At 37.4% G+C, this 13054-nt stretch overlaps 1 protein-coding gene across 3 annotated transcripts in view; it reads right to left on the reverse strand.

Moving 5' to 3' along the window:
* The window catches only part of bcl9 (BCL9 transcription coactivator), a 554068-nt gene that overhangs the window by 223954 nt on the left and 317060 nt on the right, over window positions 1-13054 (reverse strand). The window contains exon 1 of one of the 3 annotated variants that reach the window (XM_028800793.2): window positions 10542-10772. The exons of the other annotated variants lie outside the window; for them this stretch is intronic. The gene's annotated coding sequence lies outside the window, so the exon portion shown is untranslated. Of the gene's footprint in view, window positions 1-10541; window positions 10773-13054 lie in introns of those variants that run through there. 3 annotated transcript variants of the gene reach the window in all.

A 13054-nucleotide genomic window follows, 5' to 3' on the forward strand; every position in this document is an offset into this window, starting at 1 on the left:
GGTGATCCATGAAAACCTGACCCATTACTTCCTAGAAAAGCAATATTTATATTACTGCAAAATTTAAAACCTTGGAAAAAAAGTTTGATTAAAAATGTACAAACTTACAAAAATAAACTTCAATTCTGACAGCAACTTTAACATCAATCGCTGCCAAAAGATACTTTAGATAGTGAACATTAACAGAATAGAATACAAGTCAAATACAAAAATCATATCATTCTCAAGCCGGGGTAATTTTGTTCAGGGTTACAGAGGGCTGGGGTCCATCTTGGCAGCACAAGGCACTGAGCAACCGTTCATGCACACATCTACACTCACACCAGGGACAGGTCAAACTAAACTGCACATTTTGATTTTGAAGGAAACAAGCACCCCAAGGAAAAGATTCTAAACCAGGACACCTGATACAAGAAGTGACAGTGCTAACCACTTGCACTACTAAAGAGAAACAAAAAAATAAAATCACAAAATAAAATGAACATTTAAAAATATAAACATTTTGTATTCTAAGCCCTATATACTCTAAAATGTGGCAAACCTTACATTCCTTAAAATAAATTAGGCACACTTCACACAAAAAGCAATGGCACATTGCATAAAGTCTTTGTGCAAATATGTAAGCCAATTTTGCCAAACAGATGTAAGCGAAGTAACTAATTAGTACTAGAAGATATGAAAAACATGTACAACTAGAAATATTGGGCCTATGTGTACACTGAGCAGGGTGGTCCCAGTATCATTCAGCAATAAAAGCTGTGGTACAAATCAGCTCTACCAGCTTCACAACAAGTCAGTTATCACATTAAGGAGCAATCCCTTTTCTGATGACTCAACTTTTACTAAATGAGACAACCTCCTCAGCACCTCTCCCTTTATATTAATATACCACAAATTAGTGCTGGGAGGTATACCGGTTCATACCGAAAACCGTTTATTTTTGTTATGATATTGATTTTTCTTAAACCGCAATACCGGTTTAAATAGCCTAAACAACGTTTGGAACAAGGTGCAGCAGGAAACAGTTTTAAAGGGGGACCTTTTTCACTGCTACACCGCTAAACATGCATGCAACTGAGTATATGCATTAGTGGAGGTATTGAGTGATGAAAATGGACAGAGAACATTCAGAAACTTAAGCTGTAGCAGACGATAAAGTTGAACATGATGACACAGAAGAACTTTTGCCGAAAAAAGGAGCCGTGTCTGTTGTCTGGAGATACTTTGGTTTTAACAGGTCGGATGTGGAGCAAATAACTATTTACTGCAAATGCTGTTGAGCTAAAGTTGTCGCCGGAGGCGGCAACATGAGCAATTTGCTGCACTACCTTAGCCGCAAACATGCTTTGGTGTACCATGAATGTATGGAATTAAGATTGGCACCCTCTAGCTTTTTTAGTTTTACCTGAGGACGTAGAGGACACTCGAGTCAGATGTCACTTATAAACGCGTTTGCTAGGGGTACTGCCTACAACAAAAAAAGCAAGCGGTGGATCGAGATAGCTACATGGATTGTAATGGCGTTGGTTAACGTGTCAGTGGACAGAGCCTGTAAATATTAACAGTGTAGTTGGTTTACAAAAAATATTTACTATTTATTCCTTTTCTAAGACATGTTCAGTGTGATACAACATTTGACAAGCACCTCTTTGGATGGTTGAAAATATGTTGTCAAAATTATAGTTTTAAGTTGTTTGCAAAATTTGTTCAATAAAAAGGTTCTATATTTTGACTGCAACTGTCATGCAATGCGATTCCTTCTCTTCATTAGTGCCAACCCCTTGAAAACCATCATTTTATGGGGCCATGCAAACCTGTATTAATACCTGTGTGCACATTAAAATGTTTTTTTGTACAATGAACAATTCTCATGACAGTGGAATAGGTTATTCTTAGCCAGTCTACTGCAGTAATTGCAGTGGAAAATGTGGTTAACATCCACTCATGCCTGGGAAAAAAATACCGTTAAATAGCATGAAACCGGTATAATTTTGAAAAATACCGAGATATAGAATTTTGGTCATACCGCCCAGCACTACCAGAAATACACTTACAAGCAAGACACTGAGTTAAAACTAGCCAGTCATAGAGAAGCAGACTGAAGGGGGTCATACCATATACAAGATAGACAATAATGGGAATTTCACACACATGTGGCATAGCTCCACCGAAGCAGTGTTATGCTTATTATCTCTATAGGCTGAGAGGTAGAAAAAGTACTTGTGAACAACATAGCAGAATTAAATGAAGCTGGGCTAAAAAATTGGTTTGTCCTTAAAGAAAACACATGCTACCTGTTAAAGACCACCCTTACCGTACAACCACACTGTGAAATGCATTGAGTCTGAATTGCAACAGTTACCGTCCCAGATCACAAATAGCCACATGAACAAAACTCATTAATAATGTACAGATTTGAACAGTGCATTTTTATACAGTACAATTCAGAAGGAGTCTGGCTCTGAGCCTTGCAGAGGTTTATAGATAGAAATGGTGGACATGGGGTGAGCCTACTGAAAATCTTACATATTTTTGAAAGACAAATTATTTTGCACTTGTTCCATTATACTGCATTGAAAACATTGCAAATAAGTTATAGACTGCTAAAAATGTATATAAAAAAATCAAATGTTATTTTTCAAATGCAGGAACCTGTCTGAGCTACAACTGCATATCCAACTGTAGATGCTGTCATGCAATTGATGCTGACCTCAGTTTGACACCACTACTTTCCACCAAACTATAGCAAAAAATTATCAGTTTAGATTTTCAAGCATTTTTTTTTAAAATGTCTAAAAGTTTTCTTTGGTGAATGTCTGCTACTTACTGGGTGGAAAATATACTTTAAAGTGACTCCGACTTTGGTTAATTTCATCGTGTTTCTATCATTTGCCTTTGTTCACCCTTAACTGACCACATATGTACACGTTTAAATAATCAGACAGTAAATCTTTGCACCATAAAGTCCTAACAGAAGCTCAGAAATATACAATTTACATTTACACTATATTGGCTCAAATGCTACTAAAACAGAAAAGTTGCAAGTTCATTCGAGTTAATCAAACCTGATATCTTTGCACACAAACTTCTTAGATTGCAATACATTGCTCCTATGAACTAATGCAAAAACACAGACCCAAGATAGCAAAAAATAAAATAAAAATAAATAAATAAAATACAAACCAACTTTTATTAGAAGGCTAGAGCTGGACAACCTCCTAATGTCATATAACAACTTGATGAGAGCCTGATGATTCAGGGCAAGTATTAATAATTAAAGAACAAGTTGCTGCTGTGTCAGGTTTCCTGCTAGTACATGTATACATATATATGAAAACAGGTAGATTATGCAGTGACACCACTCCTGACTGAAGCTGTCACTTTTTCTGTCTGAAAGCAAGTACCCACTCGATGGACAGCAAAAAACATCCATCATTCATAGAGTTATAAATGCTTTTGCTTGTGTAACACCATTAGCCAGTGTTAAAACTAAAGCAAGTAATAAACACTCTTACTGTGCATCATTTTATACTATACACAAAACAAAAGAAACATAATTTGTAAATCTAATGGAAATAAAACAGCAATTGTTTAAGCACTGAGTTTACACTGCTCTCTCAGATACTTTATCAGGCAGATCTGGATAAATGGAGTCTTGTGAAGACTAACATTTTGACCCTCTTCACAGGCATTTACGTAACCAAGCCTACTAATATCACCACCTGGACATACACAAAAAAAAAAACAAAAAAAAAAAAATCTCTTGGACAAAACTTCCACATCTTCAGTTTAACACAATTCTATCATCGTCTTTCAAAGAGAAAGTCCCAAGGGATTTGCTACATGCCTCCATATAACAAACTCGAGCCCCATTTTACATGCGTCACTTGAACTATATCTATTGCATATTTAAAAAAAAGTTAAATATATAATGAATGATGAATAAATTGTACACATTTACAATTTGTAATAAAAACACACTATTGCAATAATTAAATGTGCTTAACCTAATACAGCTGAAATATAAAATATATGTAATTGTACAAAATATACAAAGTTACAGCAAAGAAATATGGGGCGAAACTCAAAGTAAAGTATTCGACATATAGTTTTCATTCTGCAAAATAGAAGATATAAACAGAGAAAGAAAGCTGCACTCCCTCGAGCCTCCCTCCAATCAGACAACTATGAGATAAATCAAAGTCACTATACAACACACAGACTTGCAATAAAAAAATAAATGTACGCTTAGCATTATATTATAAAGAAATACGTAAGGACACTGATCCTGAATAAGCAAATTTAGAAAAAGAACCATTACCATATATAATCTATAAATTGTGTTCAACATTATTTTTTCCAATGAAACACACTGTTAAAAAGGTACAATACACATATTGCTGTATTTCTACAAAGAACTTCTGGATTAAATAAGATGCTTAGGGTACCACAGTACAAGATAAGTACAGAACAGAAAATCAACTAACTCAATATACTATGATAAAATAAATATACCTGTAAAATAAATTAAGTGAATAAAATAATCTAACCCTTGCAGTAATGACATTTTCTTTAATTGACAAAACAAGTAAGCTAATAATGGCAGTAATCATACAAGCAACCTTGTAATTTACTGAAGGATTAATTCAACCCAAGGTTTTAGGTTTATCCCTACTCAGATCAATACGTTGAGGATCCTTTTTCTTTTTTGTATGATTGGTATATTTGAAAAGAGAAGTGGCACAATGTGCAGAAACTGCAAGGTTATACAAGTCAGTACTGGAAATGCGGGGGCACCCTTCAACATTTTTCTTTAAGAAGAGGCCCACAGTAAACACCGGCATTTAACAGCACACAACATATAGGTGTTTTTTTTTTATTTTTAAGATGTCTTTAGAATTTACAAAGGGCACCATCAACTGGATATCAATTCTTCAGCAATTCACATTGATCCCATTGGCAGTACAACACTGTAGCCACACCTCTACAGTGCTAAATCACATACACCGACACTGCAACTCTGATTCTAAACCAAAACAGGGCAGGATATATGTAACTGACAGTCGACCCATGCTCATGGTGTAAAAAGTTCTATGGGTGCAAACATGTGACACACCGTTACGCAGCAAGAATATCTACAAACAAACCTCTAATATGTTTATTCCAATATTTGCTTCTAATAAATCAAAGAACACTTACGGGTATCAAAGAACACAGTTTTTTTTTTAAACCTCGTAACAACAATCAGTGGGCACTTATTTTTAAATTTACATTGTGTATTTAGGAATCCCATCCTATGTGCATTTTAATGTGCTTTTTAGAGACTACCCAGTGACTCACTTTTTTATAAAATATACTGTAAAATAAATTACTGACATAGGTTAGTTGTTTTGCTGAAAAATGGTAAGGTAAAACCAAGGCCAGATTTAAGTCTTAAAGCCATGTGGATGGCTTTCCCAGTAATTTTCAGTCGAGGCCTTCATTTATAATTTTATCAAGTTGGAGGCAGTCAGTAGCGCACTCCTATAAAGGCCAGTAGAGTAGTCCAAAATACCAAGCGACTCACTCCATCTAGTTTGCAACTCACCCTGACAAAATCAAACTAGTATGATTTTGTCTTTAGTCAAAGTGGCAGGCTTGTGGGCATGAGCGCCGACAACCAATGAATGAAGTACAATGCCTTACAAAACAGAATGGAAAAAAAGAAAAACAGCCAAGAATAAGGCTAAATGTGCCATACCCATTAACCATTTGTACAGTACTGGGTCCATCAGACAGCATGCTATTGGCTGACAAAGAAAGGGTGCAGTAAAGTCATCACAAAGTCACATTTGCATGCCTGGTGATTTTCAGTCATGAAAATTGACATGGTCTGATGACGAGATCAGCAACTGCTATTGGCAAGTACTGGCTAGAAGCTGCGTAATGTGACATTGGCATTGATGCATAAGGAGCTTCTAAAGATAGCTGTAAAGAGACCTTTATTGCTGGGCATTTAAAACAAATAAGTACTTATTCTACATCTAACATGCAAATCACAAAATCTTTTTATGGAAACTATTTTAAAAAAACAAATTCACATAATACAGCCAACCCTAGTAGAATATTTAAAATACAACATGTTCCGATTTTATTCTGAACTCCTTGAAGTTGCATATACATGACAGAAGTGTCCAATCAGACTAAAGTACGTGGCACTTAGCCACCTGATTTATAACAGTCTCATGAAATATGACCAAAGGACAAATTCTGACTAAACAGCAATTTCTCACCCAACAGACCACATTTCATTCACAAATACAATCACAAACAATTTAAAAAATCCAACTGGAATCCTGAGGTGGTTCGTTGTGTGGTGGGTGCAGCAAAGCACTATATCAGTGCATGATCCCAACCACCACCACCACCACCACCACTACCAAGCTGGATGGACAGAATTCTCCTGCCTTGACTGTAAAATGTATTGTTGTCCTTATGCCCATGCCAAAAGGAATAACATTGCAATTGCCATCCTAATTTTTTTGTTTGTCCCAGTAACCCTGTTGTACACACATCTACAATTTTGATACCTCAAAATAACTGTTTAAGAACAAAACATTATGAATTAAATGGAAATAAAAGATTAATAATACTGTAAAATCTGTATTACAGTAATCCCTCCTCCATCGCGGGGGTTGCGTTCCAGAGCCACCCGCGAAATAAGAAAATCCGCGAAGTAGAAACCATATGTTTATATGGTTATTTTTATATTGTCATGCTTGGGTCACAGATTTGCGCAGAAACACAGGAGGTTGTAGAGAGACAGTAACGTTATTCAAACACTGCAAACAAACATTTGTCTCTTTTTCAAAAGTTTAAACTGTGCTCCATGACAAGACAGAGATGACAGTTCTGTCTCACAATTAAAAGAATGCAAACATATCTTCCTCTTCAAAGGAGTGCGTGTCAGGAGCACAGAATGTCACATAGATAGAGAAAACAATCTCTAGCAAACAAATCAATAGGGCTGTTTGGCTTTTAAGTATGCGAAGCACCGCGGCACAAAGCTGTTGAAGGCGGCAGCTCACACCCCCTCCGTCAGGAGCAGGCAGAGAGAGAGAGTTTGTTTTTCAGTCAAAAATCAATATGTGCCCTTCGAGCTTTTAAGTATGCAAAGCACTGTGCAGCATGTCGTTTCAGGAAGCAGCTGCACAAAAGATAGCAACGTGAAGATAATCTTTCAGCATTTTTAGACGAGCGTCTGTATCGTCTAGGTGTGCGAACAGCCCCCCTGCTCAATCCCCATACGTCAGGATCACAGATAGTCAGCGCAAGAGAGAGAGAGAGAAAAGTAAGCAATCTAGCTTCTCAGCCATCTGCCAATAGCGTCCCTTGTATGAAATCAACTGGGCAAACCAACTGAGGAAGCATGTACCAGAAATTAAAATCCGCAAACCAGCAAAAAATCCGCGATATATATTTAAATATGCTTACATATAAAATCCGCGATGGAGTGAAGCCGCGAAAGGCGAAGCGCGATATAGCGAGGGATCACTGTATACTAAAAAAAAAAATTATTCTTCTCCCAATGAGTGGTGAGCCCAAGGCACTTTACAGATGGTACAATAACTTTTACAAACAATACTTTCAGAAAACTTCAACAAAGGCATGCACAGGGCTTCTACCAGTAAAAGGGTGTTTGAACTTGTAACCTTGACATTTAGGGCCCTGCACCATCTATTAATTTTACAAACTTGTATATGTCCAGTTAGAGGAATGCAAAAGACAAAAGTGTGTCACATGTGTTTGTAGGCCAGGTTGACCTGCAATTCCATCTTCTTGGACATTAATACATACATAAATAAAATCACACAAGGAGAGATCAATTTAAACAAGAGTGGAGCTTCTGGCTTTAAACATTAGTATATAATAATTCCACAACACATGCTGATTGCACAGCTGGATTAGAGAGGGGAGAAAAGGAAATCTTTTTCTATTTCAAGCTATTTAGGGACTGTATGGCCATTCACCTTGGACTTTGATCCTTTCAAATGACCATGACACACCACACTTATTTCTCCAATCTCTGCATCAAATTGGGCTTTTATTTTCTTTCCCTCACTATTAGCTTATCCCATATATGCAACTGTTGAAAACTAATTTCACATTTATGTTTAGGGCATTATACTGTTACTATACTACTACTCTAAAAATGATTATATACTTAATGTTTTCATTTTTAGGTAGCTTTTGTGAGCATAACTCAAATTAAGTGGTATTTTAATAGCTTATGATGTACACATTTGTTGTAGTCAGTGTGAAGATACAGTAATTGATTATCGTAGATTTACTTTGTAATTGAGTTCTATCTGCCCTTACACTTCATTTAGTAATGTGTACTTTTGTTTGTATATTATTTAGTTGTAGTATTTACACTTATTAGATTTCAAAATAAATCTACAATGTATTTTGTGTTTTCTTAATGTGTGTCCATCTACACAAACAGTTTGCTTCTGAACATATGAATAAAAAAAAATTTTCCTATAACCCATGCCACATAATTCATATCTGTCATCCCTGTGTATGCTCTTTGCTAAAATATTACTAATACTTACTACCGGAAAACACAGTGCAAGATAAATAAGAGACACAGTCCCATAATTCTGTGCTTTTATAACTGATAATCAGCCTCTCCTCCTTTTTCATTGGTCAAGAATCCAGGCTTTTTTCACATTGCTTGCGATTGTCCAGCGTTGGTCACTATTAGGATGGATTCAATCAGTACTTTTGTCATGCAATTTCTCCACAAAAACATGACATTAACAATTTTTATTGGCCACCACTACAAACTAGTAGGGTAAGTAACATAAAAAAAATTTGGTGGAAAATTCATTTAAGAATTAAGCAAATATTTCAGAATATGTTTTAATATGCTAAATTTCTACAGGAACATACTTTGATTAGTTTTTCTTTCTTTATAATGTGGTGTCTTTAGTTGATGTATCAACTATCTCATTAAATTCATTATTTAATAATCAATGTTCATTAGTTTTGAAATATGTAAACTTCATACTAAACTTGTTTACTTTTAATAAGAATATGAAATAAAATTAACACATTCACTTGGTTTTACAAATGGTAAGAGTAATAAAGACATTTTACACTATTGATAATTGTTACGGTTTATTTTGAAATGTGCTCACTTATTACATCTTTAGTACTAGGTGACTCTTAAAAGGTAATGTTTGTAAATGGTAAAGTGGTGCACTTTATTTTGTAATCTAGTTTTTTTTTTTGGCTTTAGGATTACACCACATTCGTTTTATAATACCATGCTCTATCTGATTTCACTCTTTTTTGAACGATTGTAACTAGACTCAATTCTGACGTATCTGTAGAAGTAAAGGCGCTATACAACAGTAAACTGAACGTTAAACTCATGGCTTTGTAAAAAATATGATAATAGCGCATTCCCAGGATAATAACCTGTGCTTAGACGTAAACCAAGCAGCAGGACCTGAAACGGTGTGCCACTTTCAAAAAGTGATAAAAGTGGACACCGAACATCCAAGGTGGCTACCAGTCGCGTGAGCCAGAATGTCGCCTCGAGTTCTCACTAAGTGGAGTCGAAAAAGATGAAAACAGATCAGATGAACGTGCACCTCAGCCGGGCCTGTGGCTTTGCGGGGTGGCAGCGCCGGCTTTGTGGCCACTGAGCCCGTCTCCCGCACTGGCAATGTGAGCACCTCGGCCGGATTTCTGCGGGTTTCTTCCGGGGCGTTCTTTTCCTTTCTGTCTGTCACACACACACACACACACACAAGCGTGCTTGTATCGTCCCCACTCACTCCTGCTTAAACCAAGCATTTCGATATAAAATGTACACAATCTACAGTGCAAAAAGTTTCATCTCACTCTTACAAGCATCTTCGGTTTAAAGAAATTAGAAAGCAATAAAAACGGAAACAAGGTAGCCACGCTGGTTACTTTATTTGCGGCTCGCCTGACTGGCAAACAAACAAAATCCACTCTCGGAAATCGCAGGTATTCGAGAAGGCCAGAAGAAACAAAAGCTTTGCACAAACGGTGAGGATTTGGGTTTTTATCAAAACAGAGGACAAGCTTCCAAATAAAGCCTTTTAAAAAGCTGCCATTCGCTCTGACGCTCACATTCGGACACGTGCAACCGCACCACAGACGCGGACCTCTTTAAATCTTAAATGGCAATCATAATGATATGGGAGGGGGGTGAAGAATCAAAAACACAAACAGTAAACCCAAAAATAACTATAATCAATTTAACAGTGTAGCACCCGCCCTCAGTTTGAAAACACACAAATCTGTTCTGCACCCCCACACTACTCTAACTGCAGACGCTTTACAAACACTGAATTCTAATGAAACATAAGGCTCGACTCAAAAAAAAACAACAAGCAAGGCCGGGCGAATGCTCGCACTGTGCAACCCCCTTGGAACTCTCCACGGTGTGAACAAAAACAAAATAAAAAGCAGAAAATACGCTTCAACAAAACACTTAAAAAAAGAGAGAGAAGAAGACTCACCCGCTGTTTAATAGACACAGAGTACATTCCATAATAATGAGGTACATCCATTCCAGGGAAATTTCAGTCAAACACGGGATCCCTCGATTTCATCTTTGTTCCCCCCATTCCCTCTCCTCCCCAAAAAAGTAATTCCTTTTCCTGATCCTTGTCACCCCCCCTCCACACAAGCAGACGCCGCTAAATAAACCTTGAAAAACAGGAACGGATTGAACTTTTTTTTGTGTGAGTGTAGGGGGGGGGGTGGCGGTGGTGATTAAAAAAAAAAAAATCACAGCTTCCGTCTCCGTATCCCTCCAACAAAAAAAAAGTTTCTCCAAGAAGTTTCAAACTTATGCAATTTCTCTCTCTCTCTCAAAGAAGTTGTTCCTGTTTCGCCAAACTTGCAGGATAGGGGGAGGGGAGTTCAAACAAGTCTAGTCCTAACATTTAAAGACAAAAAAAGCGTTTTCGTTGAAGAGCTGGGAACTGCACGTTACATGGGGGCTCCCTCCGTCAAAAGGGGGAGCGAGAGAGAGACACACAGAAGCGGGCGGCAGAGGCAAGCATATCTCTTGTTTTTAAATAGACGAGGCCAACATTTGTTTCTGTCGTCGTGCGTGCGCAACTTTAAAAAGTTCTTGAGTTGCGCTCGTCCACTCTGTAGTCTCTGCCTTTAAGCAATCCCTTGTGATTTTTGCTTTTAGCGCTTGATCGGGTCTCCGTTTGCCGTCATACTTCTTTTTCTGTTTGCTCTCTTTAATCAAAGGCAAATAGACGCGTTTCTCAATGAGCTTCGCTTCGATCCGCAACGCGCTGTTTACACAGGAGAGCAGATATTTAAATCGGGCAAGACGCAAAGCCCCACAGCTTTCTACTTTCCTAATTTCATGTCGACTATACCTTACTTGTAGTGCAATAAATAACACGCGCAGAAATTCACTAAAAATCAAATAACCTATAGTAGAATGTTCATATTTAATAAAATATGACGGGTATGTGTCGTTATACTTTAAGCTTAGATTGCCAACTGTTGCAAAATTGCGTTTTTTTTTTAATTAAAAAAATACAATCATAATTATGTAAACAGCAGCTGATAGATTAAACAACCTAAATGAGAAAATCTGGAGATCTGACTTGATTTTTCGCACGGGTTATTTTTATAGATAGCGTGTGGTCATTTATTTATTCAATTCTTATATCTCAAAAAACATGATTGGGAAGAAGAGTCGCTGAAGTCACCTTATTACGCAGTCAAATACGACTCCCCCTCCCCTGGACTCGAATGGTTTAGTCTGAATCCTAAGTAGGAATTCTAGGTCAGGTCTGTGTGCCTTAGAATACATTAAGGTTTGAAATCAGCGGGGAAGGAGGAGGAGGGGACTGCCGGGATCTTAGGCATTTTAGCAGTGCGCTCTTGTTGCTCCACTGGCATTGCTTCTCGTTTGTTTTAAGTTCAGTTTATTATTATCAATGGGCATGCGGAGAGTGATTTACAAATTATTTTTATAATAAATCGCGTAATTTTAACAGACACGTATCTAAACACACAATATGATATACACAAACAGTGGTGCAAATAATTCTATAGTCTTTCTGCTTGCAAGCTCCATGTGTTAAGGCATTATGCTTTTCCTATCCTGATTGTGGTCATCCTTTCTCTATCAACCAGTCTACCATACTAGCTGCACTTCAGAACTGATAATCCACCTGAAGCTATGCATGTTTGGGTCTGGCCAGTACATGGATGGGAGACCATCTCAGAAAAACTTGGGCTGCTACTTGAAGAGGTGTTTGTCAAGCCATCAGGGGTACTTACCCTGTGGTCTAGGTGTGAATCTCAATGCCACAGTGCAGTGACTGGGACACTGTGCTGTAAGAATTGGCACCATCCGTCAGATGAAACTTAAAACTCAGATCCTGACTCTGTGGTTATAAAAGATCCCTGGGAATCTTTTGAAAAGATTAGGTTGTGTTGTGAGTGCACTGGCACAAAAATAGCTGCTTGTCGCATAATCTAAGTGAATGCTGCACAGTGATGGTGGTGGCACCCTATAGTATAGTATAAGCACTGTTAGTAGTTAGAAAAACACAGTATTTACAGTGCATCCGGAAAGTATTCACAGCGCATCACTTTTTCCACATTTTGTTATGTTACAGCCTTATTCCAAAATGGATTAAATTCATTTTTTTCCTCAGAATTCTACACACAACACCCCATAATGACAACATGAAAAAAGTTTACTTGAGATTTTTGCAAATTTATTAAAAATAAAAAAATTGAGGAAGCACATGTACATACAGTAAGTATTCACAGCCTTTGCCATGAAGCTCGAAATTGAGCTCAGGTGCATCCTGTTTCCCCTGATCATCCTTGAGATGTTTCTGCAGCTTAATTGGAGTCCACCTGTGGTAAATTCAGTTGGTTGGACATGATTTGGAAAGGCACACACCTGTCTATATAAGATCCCACAGTTGACAGTTCATGTCAGAGCACAAACCAAGCATGAAGTCAAAGGAATTGTCTGTAGACC

The sequence above is a fragment of the Erpetoichthys calabaricus genome, chromosome 4 (assembly GCF_900747795.2).
Source record: "Erpetoichthys calabaricus chromosome 4, fErpCal1.3, whole genome shotgun sequence".
NCBI classification, from domain to species: domain Eukaryota; kingdom Metazoa; phylum Chordata; class Cladistia; order Polypteriformes; family Polypteridae; genus Erpetoichthys; species Erpetoichthys calabaricus.